This window comes from Prionailurus viverrinus, chromosome D1 (assembly GCF_022837055.1).
Source record: "Prionailurus viverrinus isolate Anna chromosome D1, UM_Priviv_1.0, whole genome shotgun sequence".
Lineage (NCBI taxonomy): Eukaryota > Metazoa > Chordata > Mammalia > Carnivora > Felidae > Prionailurus > Prionailurus viverrinus.
This window is the reverse complement of record NC_062570.1, coordinates 14188685-14205781: the sequence shown is the minus strand read 5'-3', so window position 1 is coordinate 14205781 and position 17097 is coordinate 14188685. Positions and strand designations below refer to the sequence as shown.

Here is a 17097-nt window from a genome sequence, read left to right as displayed (position 1 = left end):
TCCCCTGCTCATATTCTGTCTCTCTGTCTCTCAAAAATAATAAATAAACTTTAAAACATAGTCTGGAGTTCAAGTCATGGGCCAGTGACTTAGCCCCTCGGTTTCTCCCTCTATGAAATGGACTAACAATGTTCTTACTGCAAAAGGTAGCTGTGGTGGTACAATAATCCCAGAAAAGACTGTATTTATATTTCACTGAGCGCTCATTATGCAGCAGGTACTCTTCTAAGTGTGTTATTAATATTAACTCACTTAATCCCCATTAATCCTCATCTAATACACATTTAACCCTATCAGGTGGATACTATGATCAGCCTCATTTTGCAAATAAGGGAACTGAGACACAGAGGGTTTAAGGCAATTTGCACAAGGTCACCCAGATAGGGCTAGCATGTTTATTTTAGGTGAATTAGGCTCCTGGATTACACGTATGCATCTCTTACCTCCCTGAATCCTGCAACATCCCTCTGGGTTGGTATCAGGGCACCGGCTTTACATAGACCCTGGCAGTACAGCCTAGGTTCTCTGCTGCCCGGCCCACACTCCTTATCACGCTCTGTTGTGAAGATGCTTTTCAACTGCAAAGCGCTGAAAAATGTCAGTTATTATTATCCACAAATGTTGGGGGGTCTCTGCCAAGGGGCAGACTCATGTTCGGGAGTCAGAGGTCTAGGGTGCTAAGGAAGAGCCGGGGTTCCTATGGGGTGTCCCCTCTCCCAGACCTTCTCTAAGGCAAAGCAGAACCCTTCTGCTATTGCCAGTCAATTGCTTCTGGTCCTGAACAAAGAGGAAAGGGAGGGCAGCAGTTACCCCTGCTCTGTAACTCAACAGAATCAGCACAGAGAGGGAGGGGGAGCCAGGGACCCCCCCCCTTAGATCAGGGCGCCACCTGGAATGAGCCAAATTCACAGCTGCCACGCCCCAGCTTCCCCCGGTGGAGGTGGTAACCAGGGCAGGGTTTACTGGCTGAGCCCACCTGTGGGCGCTTGTGGGAACTTTCAGGCTCCCCGCCCATCATCGCAAAAGGGAAATGGACCCAATCTGAATACTGTCACGTGCCAGGCATCACGTGAATTATTTCCACACCTATCAGTGCATTCAAACTCCACACCAGCCCTGTGAGTGAGGCATCCACCCGCATCATCATTTTGCAGGTGCCGAGAGTCTAAGTGACTGAAACATGGTCACATGGCCTCTTCTCTTTCCAGCCCACTGCCTCCCGCAGGGCTCAGCGGATGTAGATGGATGACAAAAATCCAACAGTGAACGAGAGGGGAGCTTCGGCCTAGATACCAGTGCTCCCACAGTCCCACGTAGGTCTTGTTTCACCAGGCACCAGACATGCCTGGGGCAGGACCTGGATCTTCTTGTGACCCGGTAGAACCCAAGCGTAAAGTACTTCTTCTCGTCGCTCTCTTTGGGTTCTGTCTCCTCCCGGCAGCTTGCCTGGTCCAGGGGTGGTGAGCCCTGCATGTCAGTTGCCCACGTGATGAGAAGCCACTCAGCTCTTTCGCGTATTGACTGTGTGCCCCCAGATAAGTAACTTAGCCTCTCTGAGCCAGAGTTTCATCATTTGCCTAAATAGTGAAACAGTGGGGGTGGTCCTAATGAACCAGGGCCCCAGAGGCGCGTGGCCCTGGGGCCTCTGTGTCTTCTGCACGGTCTGTGGGGTTCTCCCTTGGGAGGGTTCCATCCGACCGACTCCCTACCTGTAGGGCTGGTGACGAAGGGGGTAAGAACATTTGTATTGTCCACTTTTCTGTCTCCAGCAAAGCTCAGTTGCTCTGCCACCCGCCCCACAGGGCAGGCTGTCTTGCACAAGAGAGGCTATTTTCAGAGGCGCCTGCCAGGGGCATCATGAACACTGGAAAACCCAGTTTTGGCTACGAGGCCTCCCCCCCCTGAGACCCAGTTGACAGCTCTTTGGTTCAGGAGGAATCCTTCTAGGTTGCTGTGGGAGTGGGGGTGACGTCGGGGGTTGATTAGGATGCTTGTTGGAGCAACTCCTTCGCCTCCTCTGGTACCAGCCTCACCAGGAGGCCGGGATCTGGGAGGGGTGGGGGGGACCGAGGAGAAGCCCCCTTCCTTCACACCCACCCACCAGCCCAGAGTCACTGGAAAGAGCAAATGCAAATGGATCCAAAGCACAATACCCAGAATACACTGCCTCGCGTCCTAGGGGCTCACTCTGAGTTAAAGCTGGGCTCCTCCTGGGGGCTGACATTTTCCCTGGTTCAAACAACATCTGTGGCTCGCTGAGCTTGGTGAAAGGTGAAGGAACCAGTCTCTGCCACTGCAGACTCCAGGGAATCAGAAAAACCAGCTTTGCAGGTCCCTCCCACCTGGAGGGGCTCCTGGGCCCACGCCTGCACTCGCACGCCCATACACACACACACACACACACACACACACACACACACACACACGCGACCCCACAAGCACACACTCGTGGTAACCCTCACAGCCACTCAAAAGCCCACACGTGTGCATTTCCACATGAGTGCAGACTCACATGTGCGCCCTTTCATAAACACTCACCTCCACCCAAACCCACACACACGTGTGCACACACACATCTGTCCACAGACAATGTGCAGACTTCTATGAACCAGAGGAGAGGGCCCGCCCCCACCCCATCCACACCCCACACCCCAAGATCGGACAGGGGCAGACCCAGGAGAGGCTGCTGAGGGTTTGAAATAAATGCATTCTGAAAAGAAGGACTGTCTTCCCCTCCAGGCTCCAGGCCAAATCTCCAAATGAAATCAGGCCGGGGAGAAATGAACAACCGAGATGCACAAAACAATGTGAAGAAGAAACGAATAATAATATAAAAAAAAAGGTGAGAGTTATTTTTCAGCTCACTGGCTTTCTGAAAAGTAATATAAAGTTGAGCAGCGTCTTCTTGGAATCGACCTTTCTGAGCCGAGACCCAGGCCACACGCACATCTCTTTCCTCTCTTTCTATTACCCGAAATTTGTATGGTTTCATCTCCTCTGATTTTCTTTCCCTTTGTGCGCCTGTGCAAACCCCTTGTGTCAGAGGCTTGTTCCTAACCCTGCAGCCCTGCCATGCCAGAATGTGTCTCCCGGGCCCCCTGCAGGGCTGAGAATTGAGAGCCTCCTCTACAGCTCCCCCACCAAAGTTGAGGCCTTGCCCCCCACCCAGCTCTGTCCTCCTCCCTGCCCAGAAGAGGCTGCAGCCTTCCCCCCTCCCCCACCTCCCCCACAAGGCCTCCTGGCCTTCTTTGTTCCAGAGACAATTCTCTCGCATACTGTTCTTTGAAGCAGAGCTGGAAAGGGAAGGGTGGATGGACCCAGGGGTGCAGGCTCCTGGTGCAGGGAGGGCCAGACGATGCTTGGTGAGCGCATGAGAGAGCAGGTGAATCCTAAGAAGATTCTGTCTTCTTCAGGGCATGGTGGGAAAAAAAAGTGTCCATTCTATTTTTTTTTGTTTTAAATTTTTTTTAACACTTATTTAGTTTTTGAGACAGAGAGAGAGCATGAACAGGGGAGGGTCAGAGAAAGAAGGAGACACAGAATCTGAAACAGACTCCAGGCTCTGAGCTGTCAGCACAGAGCCCGACGCGGGGCTTGAACCCACAGACCGTGAGATCATGACCTGAGCTGAAGTCGGACGCTTAATCGACTGAGCCACCAGGCGCCCAAAAGTGTCCATGCTCAGGGGAAATGCTCAGGGGAAAAGGATACGGAAGGGGAGATCCAGAATTTTCCTAACAATTATGACATTCCCTGTAGTCAATTTCTCCACTAAAAGTGATGCTGGAAGAACCTACCTAACGGTGGCCCCTTTGCCTGCCGTCTCTGCCACCTCCCATCCCCAGACACACATACTCACGTACCAGCATATGTAGACAGACACACAAACTCGCATGCACGAGCACCTCAGACACATCCATACAGATGCACGCGCACACACACACACACACACAGAGCCGTGAAGCAAACATCCGTATGCACTCCTCAAATGCACATGCATGTGCACCCTCAAACACATCCACATAGATACACACACATGCACTCCTTACACACACTTGCACAGACAGGGGTACGTGCACTTTCATCTGCATGGTTACCTTTTCGAGCTGCACTGGTGCCTTTTCCAGTGAACTGTGTGTCTACTCTCAACTTTCTGCCTTAAGGAGGTGGGGGACCTAATGGCTTTTGCAATAAAACATCAAATGTGGGGAGAAAGTGCCTGGTGGCATCTTTGCTACAAAGGTGAGTCAGGGGTGTCTGGCTAACCCCCGACTCGGGGTGGAATGGCTTCAGGAGGACCAGTCACACACCTGTCCTTGGCCCACCCAGCAAGATAAGAACACCGATGGATGCGTTTGAGGTGGGGAAATGAGGGCATGGGGATGTAGGGAAGGTAATTGAAGTTTTTCTCTGGAAGAGACTAAGAGGTATAGTGTAGCTAATTCCGACGTGTATCGCCTGATGTGTTCTTGTCCTCACTCAGCCGGTGGTTGAAGCCCAAGATGAGCCGTGGGAGGGGCTCAGGACATGACACGATGTGAGGGGTGGACTGCTGTGTGCCGACAGTGGTGATGATTGACGTGAGTAAATCCTTGGCTTTTTGCCTAAGTGCTTCCTCCTTTGTTATGTCATTTCTATCATCACGCTCACCTTGTCATGTAACTGGAACGGGTATTAGTATGCTTATCTTATAGATGAGGAGTCCGGGGCTCAGGGAAGGTGAGCAGCTTGCCAGGTGAATGAGTCAGGCTGGGCTAATCACTGTCACAAACAGCCCCAAAATCTCAGTGGGTTAGTTCCGTAAAAGTTTTGCAGCTATGCCCCTCCTTATTGAGAACTGGAAAGGATGCCCCGCTTGATGCAATGTTTCTGAGACCCAGGCTCCTTCTTGGGGCTCTGCTATTCTTGGAGTGCTTGGAGTGTCTTGACTTGGCAGGTGCACGGAAAAATCAAGTGAGGGGTCTACGCATAATGCTTTTTATGGGTGGGGCCTGGGAGTGGCGGCGTCACCTCTGTTCATGTTCCATGGGCTAGAACATAGTCAGTCACCTGCTACGTCTACAGCAGGGAGGCTGGGGAGTGTCATGAAGCTGTGGGTCCGGCAAGAAAAGGAGAATGAGGGTACCAGTGAGTCCTGCCACGCCCAGACTCACACAGCCCACAGCAGTGAAATCAGTCCTCAGACCTAGGTCCTGATCCTGGTACTGTGCTTTTCTCTTCCGGCGCTTTACTTTGAAGAAGTAAGCTTTTTCAGTGGAGTCATGTTCCTGGTCTTTTTCTAGGTCTGGAAGTCCTTACATCAATAAGAATCCAATGATAACGACAACAGTATCTCCCTGTTATATGCACATCTCATTTCTTGTCCCCAGCACCCCATAAGTTACATAGGATAACCCTACCTTCTACTTGAGGGCAGTGCAGCTCAGGGAGATCAAGGAGCTTCTTTGAGGTTGTGGGAAGGTGACAGTGTGAGTCTAAGCCTTTCTGGCTCCCGTCTTCTGTCTTTCTCCCATGCTGCTATGGCTCCCGCTGGACACGAGATTGGGGTCTGAGTAGGTGGAGAGCCAGCCTTCTTGATCCCGCAGGGCAGACATCCCTGACGATACTTAAGTAGGATGCAAATGCAGTGGGCAAAGTTCTCACCGCCTTCTGCGCTGGAAAGCATCTGGAGAAATATGAGGGCCTAGGCCATTGTAGCTTAGTTTACTTGGCAGCCATGCACCTGGAGATATTAGCAGGGCTGGGAACCGACTTCCAGTTGTATGATCTTGAGCAAAGCTGGGTTGGGAGTCAAGAGATATTCATGCGGAAACCCAGCCATAGTTAACTGTGCAACTGTGGGCCTCTGAATGGAGGCCCGTGTGGTTCAGTACCGCACCCTCCCCTCCTGCAAATTGGAGATGGTAGTTACCACCCTCGTTCCAGACCCTACTATGCTGCATAGCCTCCTAATTGGTTTCACCAAGGCCACACCATTTGTCTTTAATCCCTTCCTGCACATCCCACAAAGTAACCTTCTTAACCACACACCCCTTGATCGTGCCTCTCTTCTGCACAACGACGTTCATGACTGCCATAACGTCCAAGCTCCTCAGTTAGCCCGTCATGGTGCTTGATACTCTGCCCCTACATTACCCATCTAGACGGATCCTCCTTGACTCCCCTAAATGTATCAAATGTTATTCTTGCCGTACTTTCTTCTTCCTCCCTCGGACACCCCACTGCCGGGGTGCCCTCATTGCTAGCCTACCTGTTGCTACTTCTAAGATACCGCTCTGGATCACTCAGCACAACCGCCACCCCTCCATCATTGTGATAGTACCCTCATGCCGTGCTTCCCTCCGAGGCACCCTTGGTGCCGTGGTCTTCTGAGAATGTTTCTTATCTTTTTCCCCAGCTGTGAGCTTCACCAGGGTGAGAGTTAAGTCTTGTACAATTTGTACCTTTGGATATAACAGCCCTCAGACAATAGTTTACGCATGAAAAAATAATCAGGAGATAGCCAAGACTTTCAGTGATATGCAAATGAAAGATATGGCTTAGGAGCCATCGTTAAAGTCGGTTTGACTGTTTCCTGCCAGCTGGGGGTTGTCAGGCAGTTTCCACGTCTTGAAGGGCTGCTAACCTCCTGGGTTTATCTGCAAGGCTGCATGGTGGGACCTCCAAGCAGAGACCTGTGGCACTTTGAGCTGTGTATTCTCTGCCCCCTGGGGGCTTAGAAGCCCAGGCCCCCAACAGGCTCACCTGTCGGGAAGTAAGCTAGGCAGGTGCATTTGGGGAGCTCCTCAAATTGAGCTCTGTTGGCTCTCTGCCCGCACTCCGCCCTTCCACACCAGGCCAAATTGTAGGCTGGAGCCAGTGGAGAAAGTAATGGATTGGAACCAGGATGCTCAGGTTAAGTGGGCCGCTTTGTGGAACTCATCCATAATCCTGCTGGAGCCCAGAGAACAATACGTTAATTAGAGCCGACAGCACTGCTCCCACCAGCCATCCATCCTGCCTGTGTCTGCAGGGCCTTCCCCATGGACACGCCGGCCCACTCCCTTCTCTGAAAGAGATTTATTCATTATCAATGTTTGTCTGTGAGAGGGACCCGGTGGGGAGGGAACAGGATTCCAAAGGGGACGGGATATGAAAGAGCTGCTGGCAGCTGACGAATGGGTGTGTCTGGGGGCTGGAGATGGGTGTTCCCAATTAGGAGGATGAGGCAAGCCCACTGGATTGGACAGGGGAAGAGGTAAGTCAAATGGAATTAGAAGAAATTCAGTAAACATGTCCAACAAGTAGTCCTTGTGGGAGTTTTAGCTTTGGACCTAGCTCGCTTTAAGCCAGAGACGATGGCGGGGGGGGGGGGGGGGGGGGTAGAAGACAGAAAACAGATGAAGTCCCTTTATCTATAGTCTACCCTAGTGCTCCTTTGCAGAAGCACTCAAAAAGTGCTTGTTGGGTGAATAAATGTCTTTCATGGCAGCCAGAGAGAGGGACTTAGGTCGGACATCATAAGGAACTCTTTGCCAGGGAGCAGGAACTAGGGATGAGAGACCAAAAATGGGTTCTGGGGTTCCTACCCAGCAAGAATCTTTTGAAAGAAAGGCAGACATATTTCATTTGTCCTGGATCCCATTATCTGCGTATCATGTGGAATTTTGGAGGAAATGGGAGAGGACCAGGTCTCCTCAAGAAAGCGGGTCAGCCTAGGGAGGTAGGGAGTCAACAGGTCAGAGATGGCAAGGGACTAGTGGGCCTGTGGCCCATGGGCCAAAGCTCCAAAGGGAATGAGAGGGGTGAGCAGTGGGCTGCAATGTCCTCACGAACTCATCTCACAAAGGGATATGAAGGACTCTAGCCCCCTCTCAGTAGCCTCTGCTGCCAGGCAGAGAAAAGGGGAAGTGGGAAAGTGAGGGCCAGAGTCCCACACCCAGTGCATGCCAGCATCTCGCCGCTCTATGTGTGAGCCCCGGGGCCAGCCGCATCCCATCCCCCGGGTCCTGTTTGACATGCAGAATCTTGGGCAGCACCCCAGAACTACCGGATCCAGATCTGCATTTTAACGAGATCCTCCTGTGACTTCTGTGCACACCAAAGTTGGGGAAGCAAGTCAGCAGGATCATGTGCCTAGCTCTTAGTGGACCAGATGGTGTTTCGGGGAGAGAACTGTGCGAGTAGTTTGGAAGTTCTTGCCATAACTGTCTATTGACTGGCTGGGTGACTTGGGGCACATCACTTAGGCCCTCTGGGCATTAGTTTATTCATGTCTAATCTGAAAGGACTGCGCCAGATCTGTGTTTCTTAAACTCTGTCAACCATCAGAATCCCCTGAAATGAAAGACAGATTCTTGGGTGCCACTGGCAGCGTTTGTGTAGAGCCTGAGATTTTCTGATTAGTTCCAGATCATGCTAATCACTGCTGGTGGGGGGAGCACACTTTGAGCAGTGCCTGACCAGATGATGTCTAAGGTTCCTTCTGATTCGGAAGCTCTGTGGGGTTTTACTCCCCAGTTTACGACTCTTCCTTCCCCCAGGGCACCAACCTGTTGCTCTCTGTCTCTGGCTCCCCTTCCTGTGTCAGTGCCATTTTTCCAGCGCACCCAGGACTGGAGGGAGCCAAATCTTACAAAATGCATGGAAGTCGATACAGGCAAAGTATTAGCCACAAAGATTTAAGAAGAGTCCTATGAAACACAGCAATAAAACCTGGAAATAACTATCCATTTCCTACAACAAAATGTCTCATTTCCGAGTCCATAAACGCTCCCCCTCCAGATCCCCGGACCCATCTGTTTTGTAAGCATGTGTAATTATTAGCACCATAAAGTCACTTTCTATACCTAATCTAATTATAGGGAGCCAAAGTAATATCAGGTAGAGGAGGGGGAGGGAAGAGATGCGCTCACTGCAAACTCAGACTATTTCTTTAAAGAGAGAGAAGTAGTCACATGAGAGTGTAATGATTCTTTATGGTGATATTATACTTCCTATGGAGGCTTTGGGGACAGCTTTGCAAATAAGACTGAGCTGGCTCATCTCAAAGTAAAGAGCAGTTTCCTGCCATGTACGGAGGATTTAGGCCCTACTGGGAGCTAGGAATTAGGATCACCGTGCTTCGTCTGCTCCCAGCCTTCAGATCCTCCGTAGATCTCAAGGACATGGCCTTCCATTCTAGGCACTTCCAAAACCGGTTTACCCTTTCCTTCCTTTTGTACTTCCTCTGGCAGGAAAAAAAAAAATTACAAAGCTACTCTGAGATGCGAGCTAACTAGGAACTTGTGGTTCAGAGTGAAGCCTCGACTACTGTTTCCTGTTCTCCCAAAGTGCCCTGGGGAAGCTATCTAGTCACCGGCTAACCGAATGAGTGAGTGAGTCACCGGATGAAGTGGTGAATGAATGGGTAAGGTACAGATGATGACAGGACTGTTCTCAAAGATGAAGGAGAACATATTCCTTCTCTTCATATGTCTTATTTGTGATGGGGTGCGGGACAGAATAAGGACCAACGAGGCGTTACCCGCAGGCTGATTTTGCTTTACTTTATGATAAGCAAAATAGCATTCTGAGCATGTGAGCCCCTCAGATGGACCGGCCCTCTTTGGTTAGTGGTGAGTTCTCCATCAGTGGAGATTTTCAGACAAGGCACATTTGCCATGAATCTTGTCTAGGGCGTTGGCGTGTTAGGTAGGAAGAGAGGGAGCGGGTAATGAGAATGTTTATTGAGCACTTACTATGTGCTCGACTCTTTAGTTGTATAATCTCATTTAATCCATCCACCAAACCCATGGGGTTTACTTTGATCCCTGTTTTAAAAAGAGAGAAGGCAAGCTCAGAGCATCGTGGAACTAGTCCACGCAGCCCAGCTAGTCAGTGGGGAACTGGGATCCAGACCAGGTAGGTCTGTCTGCTCCAGACTTCATCTGCCTTCTGCGGGGACTTGGAAATACTGTCCCATAGGCTTAAAATTCTTCAGTGCACTTTTCTGGAGCTGCACTTGACACGCTTGACTTTCGAAAACACAGGCTGCCGCCGCTGCTGGCGGTGATGTTGGTCTATCTTCTGGATCCATCTTTGAAAATTCAAAGAGGAGATGTTGTGGGAAACAGCTCTCTTGGTTTGTTAAGCTGCCCTGACGTCTCTCCTCATCTGCAGATTTGTCTGTCTGTGAGGATCCCAAATAGACGTGATGGTTTAGGGGTTTCACTCCATGGCCTGGAAACCCATGCATGCGGTAGCCCCTTGCTTTCCCTCTTCACCCAGGGCAACGGCTCCTCTCTCTGGCTCTCACACTGACCCCGTTCAGGGCTGAATGGAGGAGTGTTTTGGCCAGGCAGGGGCAGATAGCTGGGGCTGCAGACCACGACATGGTTGCTAATTTCTTGTGCTGGGCAAATCCCAAAGGTGCTGGTGGTGCAGTCTGGAGAAGACTGAAAGATGGGCTGATGTGCGCTTTCTGAAGCGTCTCGGCAGCCTCTGGAGGCAGCTCTGTGTGTGTGTGTGTGTGTGTGTGTGTTTGTGTGTGTGTGTGTGTGTGACTCTCATCTCTGTCCCTTGTTCTCATGCCAGCCTTTTCTGGATGCCCACCAGATTCCTTCCTGTCTATGTGCCTCCGTGCCCCGCTTCTCATTTCTCTTTGAAACCACGTGGCAGGACCCCTTTCCCAGTTGCAGGGGAGCAGCTGATCAAGGGGGATAGGACGCAACTTGTCATTTGGTACCAGGCCACCACCTTTCCTCTCTGAAGTCTACCCCCTTCTCTTTGCCCCTGCTTGCCTTTGCCTCCATTTCCTTCCAATCCAGCTTCATATCATGCTGGGAGAGGCCCGAGCTCGAGAAGGGCACCAGCCAGGCCCCTGGGAGGGCATCTGCTTCTGCTGATAAGTAGCCCTGTCTTTTTCCTACCCATTCGGTGGGGCGGAGATGCCCTCCCACACGAGCCATGGAATTAAAGCAGCGAAGTGGGCTTTGGCAACTGGCCTTCTGCTGGTACCAGACCTGCTCTCGTCTCCACGGATTTTTCTCTCTCAAAGAGTCACTATTGCCCGATTACAAATGATTTCTTCTTGCAAAGCACAAGAGGGTCTTGTGTGGAGCCCACCCTCTGAACGAGATGGGAAATTGGAAATCCAAGGGCCCAGAGCCTTAGGTCTGAGAATCGATTCCCAACCCCTGCCCTGTAGGCTGGGTGGGGGGTTTCAGAGCAGAGGGCTGCACAAAGTGTAAACCCGACCCTACCCAAGTCAGAGCCATGGCTCAACCTGTCTAGCCCATGTATGAGCATGCTAGGGCCTCTGTGAAAATGTACCGCAGACTGGGGGGCCGTAAACAGCAGAAATGTGTCATTTTTCAGGTCTGGAGGCTTGAAGTCCAAGGCCAAGGTGTTGGCAGGCTTGCTTCCTTCTGATGGCTGTGAGGGCAGGATCCGTTCGGGCCTCTTTCCTAGGCTTGCAGGTGGCTGTTTTGTGCTTGTATCTTTTCACACTGTCTTCCTTCTCAGTGTCTCTCTGTGTCCAAATTTCTCCTTTTCATTAGGATGCTAGTTGTACTAGTCCACTCGGGCTGCCATAACAAAATACCCCAAGACGACATGGTTTAAACAAGAGAAACGGCTCTGAACAACAGAAACCAATGGAAAATTTTCTTACAGTTGTGGAGGCGGGAGAGTTCAAGATGAAGGTCTGGCAGGGCTCAGTTTCTGGTGAGAGGTCTCTTGCTGGCTTGCAGACAGCTTCCTTCTGGCTGTATCCTCGTGCGACAGAGAGGAAGTCTCTGGGGTCTCTTCCTCTTCATAAAAGGACACGGGCCTTGTCAAACTAGGGCCCCACCCTTATGAGCTCATTTAACCTTTATCATCTCCCTGTCTCCAAATCCAGTCACGTTAGGGGGTGTGGCATAAACATGAATTTTGAGGGGGAGGGGACACGATTCAGTCAGTAGCGGCAGGCAGGTTGTTGCGTTAGGGTCTACCCTAATGATCTCACTTGATTGTCTCTGTAAAGACCTTATAGCCTAGTAAGATCCCATTCTGAGGTCTCGGGAGACCTCACTTCAACAGGTGAATTCACTTCAACAGGTGAATTTCCGGAAACGCAAGTCAACCAGTAAGACTCAAGTCCCACCCAGCTCCACCAGCCCCACACTCCCCTCACCACCACCCCAGAATCCATTACAAAGAGACCGATGGCTCTTCAGTCATGTTTCCTTTCCTTGGCACAGTCTGCTTGGTTTTCTGAAGGCAAGGGATGGGAATAGTACCCCCCCCACACACACACACACTGCAGCTCCCTTTTCTGAGGGGGCCCCCAGGGCACCCCAGGCTCTGCCATGCACCCCCACCTTATGAGTTGTCAGCCCTACTCACAGCTGCCATTTTCCAAGTCATCAGCTTGTTCATTGGGGCCCGGGCCACCCCAGCTGACTTGTCTCTTTCCAGAAGGGAAGGAACCACAGCATTCAGGTGGCCGTTTGAGGTGTCCTTGGAGTCATCCGGGCCCGAGCCAGCCAGAGAGCACGAGGGGGTGCCTCTGAAGAGGATTTGGGGATCGGGTGTGTGGGGAGAGTCAGGCAAGAGGGAGAGAGGAGAAGAGAGAGACTGGGAATTAGTCAAATTCCCCCTCATTCCAAGCTTGCCATCACACAGCCATGGAGAAAGCCTTTTCACCACACTTTTTCCTCATAATAGGATTATTCCGAAAACATTTCAAGCGAGAGAAATGCTGTTTTCTTTTAAATCTTTATTTAAAGGACACAAAGATCAGAATTTTCTTTTCCACATTGAGTAGCCCTTATATCTTTATCATTCTCCTGTAATTTCCTCCTGGAGATACAGAAGGCAGGTCCTCGCTATTATCAGGAGGCCCTCGAGCCATGCTGTGCTTCTAAGTTCTAGAGCAGGGTGTGGGGTCAGGGTGTTGGGACTCCTCTTTGAGGAATCCCACAAAGTCGCATCCTGGCCCCCACGCCTGGTGCATCGCCCCCCGCTGGCCGCAGGGCTTGTCCGCCTCCCTCCTCACACCTCCACACATCCATCGCTCAGCATCACAGGGCGTTGGCCTCGGCACAGGGGTGGGAGTCAGACGAACACGTGATCCAAGTGGACAGGGAGGTGGGGGCATGAAGGCTTATGGAGGAGGTAGATTGCATGTGGCCCCCTTTATTCTGCTTGCACCTACCCTGGTCAGCATCTGGGGAAAAGGATGCCTGCTTCCTGTGCTCCCCGTCTCTGCCTTAAAACAAGACTCTGACAGACAGAAGGGTCTTTGGACAGAGCAGAACTCATCTCCCTCCTGGACGTGTGGATACTGGCCAGGGCCCTGCTTTCATACATCCTGGGGAGGGGAGCACTGTTCCCCATCCCTGAGCTGGGGGGCAGCTCAGGATGTTGGAACATCTTCTCCGGTTTGGGTAGGATCCTTTCCAGAGAAAGAAACCCAGTAGGATGTGTGTGTGTGTGTGTGTGTGTGTGTGTGTGTGTGTGTGTGTGTGTATTTCCATTTATATGTATGTATTTATATATTTCCATATGTGTGTATATATATATATTTTTTCACATATATATGGAAAGAGATTTTTATTAAAAGCAATTGGCTCATGTGCTTATAGAGGCTAACAAGTCTCAAAACCTACAGAGTGAGTGGGCAAGCTGGAGAGCTGCTGGTGTCGTCCCAGTCTGAAGGCTGGCAGGCTCAAGACCTAAGAAATTTTGCTGTTGTGGGTTGAATCCAAAGGCAGGAAAAGCCGACGTCCCATTTCAAATGCAATCAAGCAGGAGAAATTCTCTCTTACTCATGGAAGGGTCGGCCTTTTTGCTATAGTTAGGCCTTCACCTGACTGGATGTGGCCCACCCAACACTGGGGAGGGGTCCGCTTTATTCAGTCTACCAATTCAAGTGTTAATCTCATCCAGAAACACCCTCACAAAACACTCAGATGAATATTTAGCCAAATGTCTTTGGCATCCAGTGGCCCCATCAGGTTAATACATAAAAGTAATCACCCCACTTCCTTTCTATCATTCCCCACTTAGTCTGATACATTTCTGAAATACCAGGCTGCTCTGGCCAGAGAGGGCGATACTGAATGGCCTGTACTTGGTTCTGTCTTAGAGAAAATGACTGGCTATCAGGATAAGGAAGCCCATGTCCCTGCTTCTCTCTGCCATGTCCCTCTCTGCTTCTGGGTGAATCATAGGCAGTGGTAGCTGGGCCAATAGGAATCATATCCTGGGATTGATCTTTGACGAGAAAAAGAAAGCACGTTTCCCTATCTGTTTCCACCCTACTGGTGGCCTCACAGAGGAAGGAAAAGGGAGCTGCCGACTTAAATGCCAAAGGCTCTCCCTGCATCACATCCTCGAAGCTGCACAAAGACTCAGCAAGGGCAAATCTCTCTGCTGTAACCACAAGGAAACATGCATGGAGTTTACATCACCGGCTCAGAGTCTTACAACTGCCAACTGCTGGAACCAGGATTTGAATCCAGCTTAGGTATACTTTGAAACTTCCTCTTCCTGCTCATCTTGGGAAGCTGCATGTCTGTGCAGGCTCTGGAAACTGTATTGCCTCAGGGTGGAGGGGCCACCGTCAGGTTTAACAGCATGCTCACAGCGATGTTGTTCTGCCCAGGTGCCCAGGCTGTAAACCTGTCAGCCAGCAGAGGGAGTCACTGAGGGTTTGATGTCGCCGTGCTATGTCATCTACGGTCAAGAGTAAATGAGGAACCTGGAGAAGATGACCGCTATGGGTCATGTTCTCAGGTTCTGGGGTCCTCGGGACGAAAGCTTTTCAACCGCCCTGGAGGATCCCCAGGGCAGGCAGCCTGGAGGCTCCTTCATCTTGGTGGCACTCAGGAAGGGAGTATGTGGAGGAACAAGTGGCCAGAAGCCCAGAGCACCTCTTGGTCTATGGTCCCTCGCCACGGTCTGCACACGGGCCTTGCTGGGGGAGGAGGTGTGGGCAGGAGCCTTTGAAAAGGGCACAGCGTGAGTGGAGCCCAGCTTCCTGTCTGTCTGGGACCCTGCCAGCAGTGTTCTGTGGTGACTCAGAAGAAGAGAGCAAACAAGGGGATTTTCAGATGGTCTTTGCATGCTTTCTCCTTTGTTTTCCCTTGGAGGGAGAGGCAGCCACTGTGGGTCCTCTAAATCTTGGCCTGGAGGAGCCAGGCGCAGGAAGTGGGGCGGGGGGGATGGCTTATGTGAGATGAGAAGCCGAAGCCGCGCTAAGCCGAGCTGGGGCCAGTTGATATGCACCCTGCTCGGGGAAACTCCGGCTTCTCCGCAGAGAATGGGGGCTGACCTTCCTGGATCCCCTTGCTTCTCTTCCACTGGACTCTTTAACAAAAACTGTCACTAATCTGGAGAATCTTGGGGCTGGAGGGGCCTGAAGTGAATCGCCCGGATGCTCTGTAAACACCTGCAGAGAAGGGACCTCTGTACCCTGCCAGGACAGCCCGTCTTGTCTTGTGCAGCTAGTGCCTGCAACTCTGTCTGCTCGTAGCTTCGGCTCCCCATCCGGGGGCTCCTGAGCCCTGGCGTTTGCCCCTGCGTGTTTCGTGGCACTGCTATGCGTAGGCTGTCCTCTGACCCCACGAGTGCGTTGTGCTCCCCTGGGAATGTGGCCTGTGCTCTGAAATTACTTCCTGTGGTAGCTGTTGCATCTCCTCAGCTGGACCGTAAGCTGTCTTCAGCAGGGACCAGATCGTCCCTATATTTTATATCCCACATACTCACTACTGGAGGGCTGAGCATATGGCAAGCGTTTAATCACTGCATGGTGGAAAGAAGGAAGGAACAGAGGGAGGAAGAGAGGGAGGGAGGGAGGGAATCGGGAAGGAGGGGAGGGAGAAAAAATAGAAAGATTTGTCCGCATCTTTTTTGTCCACTAGACAATGACTCTGCACTCTGGGGAGTGTCCCCTGTGACGATCATTGTCTCCCCTGTCTGGGAGATGCCCTGGTGTGGAGAACAGCTCTAGGCTCTGGCCTCGATACCCAGGTTGCAGCACTAGCCTCATATTGGGTTGTGTGGCCATCAAATCAGATCAAGGGTCCTCACCCTGTGTAAACTGAGTTCCCTTAGGCGTGAGAGGCAATGCTCATGTTTATGACACGGAGCACTGTGATGCCAACAATAACAATTTTGTTATTATTTGATTAGTTTCTACTGTGTGCTGACCAATGAAAATTGCTTTACATACACGGTCTGTGTATACAGCTCGTGAGGTGGCCAGTTTTACTGGACTTTCGGAAAGCTTACGTGACTTGAAAAAGTAGGATCTGCACCCGGATCCCTAATGGCCTCCAGGCCCCAATTCTCTCTACTGCATCAAACTGCTTCCTGTTAAAAACAAATTAGGGTCCATGTGGGGAGGCGGTGGAGGGTGATGTTGGACTGAAAGACTGTAGGAGAGACTCCAAATCTTGTCATTGAATCACTTTCCCAGCTAATAGGGTACAGCAAATACCCAGGCTCGTTCTTTTCCTGAGTTAGTACTTTCCTCGCCGAAGTGTGTCCTTTGCAGTCAGAGTGAGTCTGCCAGCCAGGCGCAACTTACTTTCCAAGGAGCCGGGGATGGCTGCATTAAAGACGTGGGTTTCCGGGATCACTGTATGTGTGTGCATGCGTGTGTGTGTGTGTGTGTGTGTGTGTGTGTGTGTGTGTGATCTAGAAATCAGGCGGAACCCCACAAAGAAGATGTGGCTCTGAGGCAGTGACCAGTGGATCATTCGGCAAACTTTACTGAGCACCGACATGTGCCAGGGGCTGTGCTAAACCCTGCAGGGTTGAGGAAACCATGCACCCGCTCTGATCTCCAGGAGCTAGCAGATTGGTGAGGAAGACAGGATTCAAGCTAGATGGAGGCTCCTTCTGCTTGTGGCCAGACAGGGGAGGGGAGGAGAGGGCAGGGAGGGCGGCGGGAGGGAGGCGGTGTCGGGGAGGGAGGCTGGACCCAGGAGACCGTGGGGGAGGGGGTGGCACACCTGGGTCCCCCTGGAATTCTCCACCCCACCAGCCGCCCTCGGGCCTGGTTCTCAGTTTAAGTCAAATAACTTTGGTCTCCAGTTGCCTCCTGCCTGCCACGTTCCAACTCAATCATTCTTTGAAATTTGGAGC

The 17097-nt window shown here is 51.4% G+C and overlaps 1 long non-coding RNA gene across 1 annotated transcript in view; it reads left to right on the top strand.

Annotated features, from left to right (window-relative positions):
* Nucleotides 1–2706: 2706 nt before the first annotated feature.
* Nucleotides 2707–17097, top strand: part of LOC125146690 (uncharacterized) — a 137935-nt gene continuing 123544 nt past the window's right edge. The window contains exons 1-2 of the long non-coding RNA XR_007144837.1: nt 2707–2842; nt 4484–4580. This is a non-coding gene — a long non-coding RNA (uncharacterized LOC125146690). The remainder of the gene's footprint in view (nt 2843–4483; nt 4581–17097) is intronic.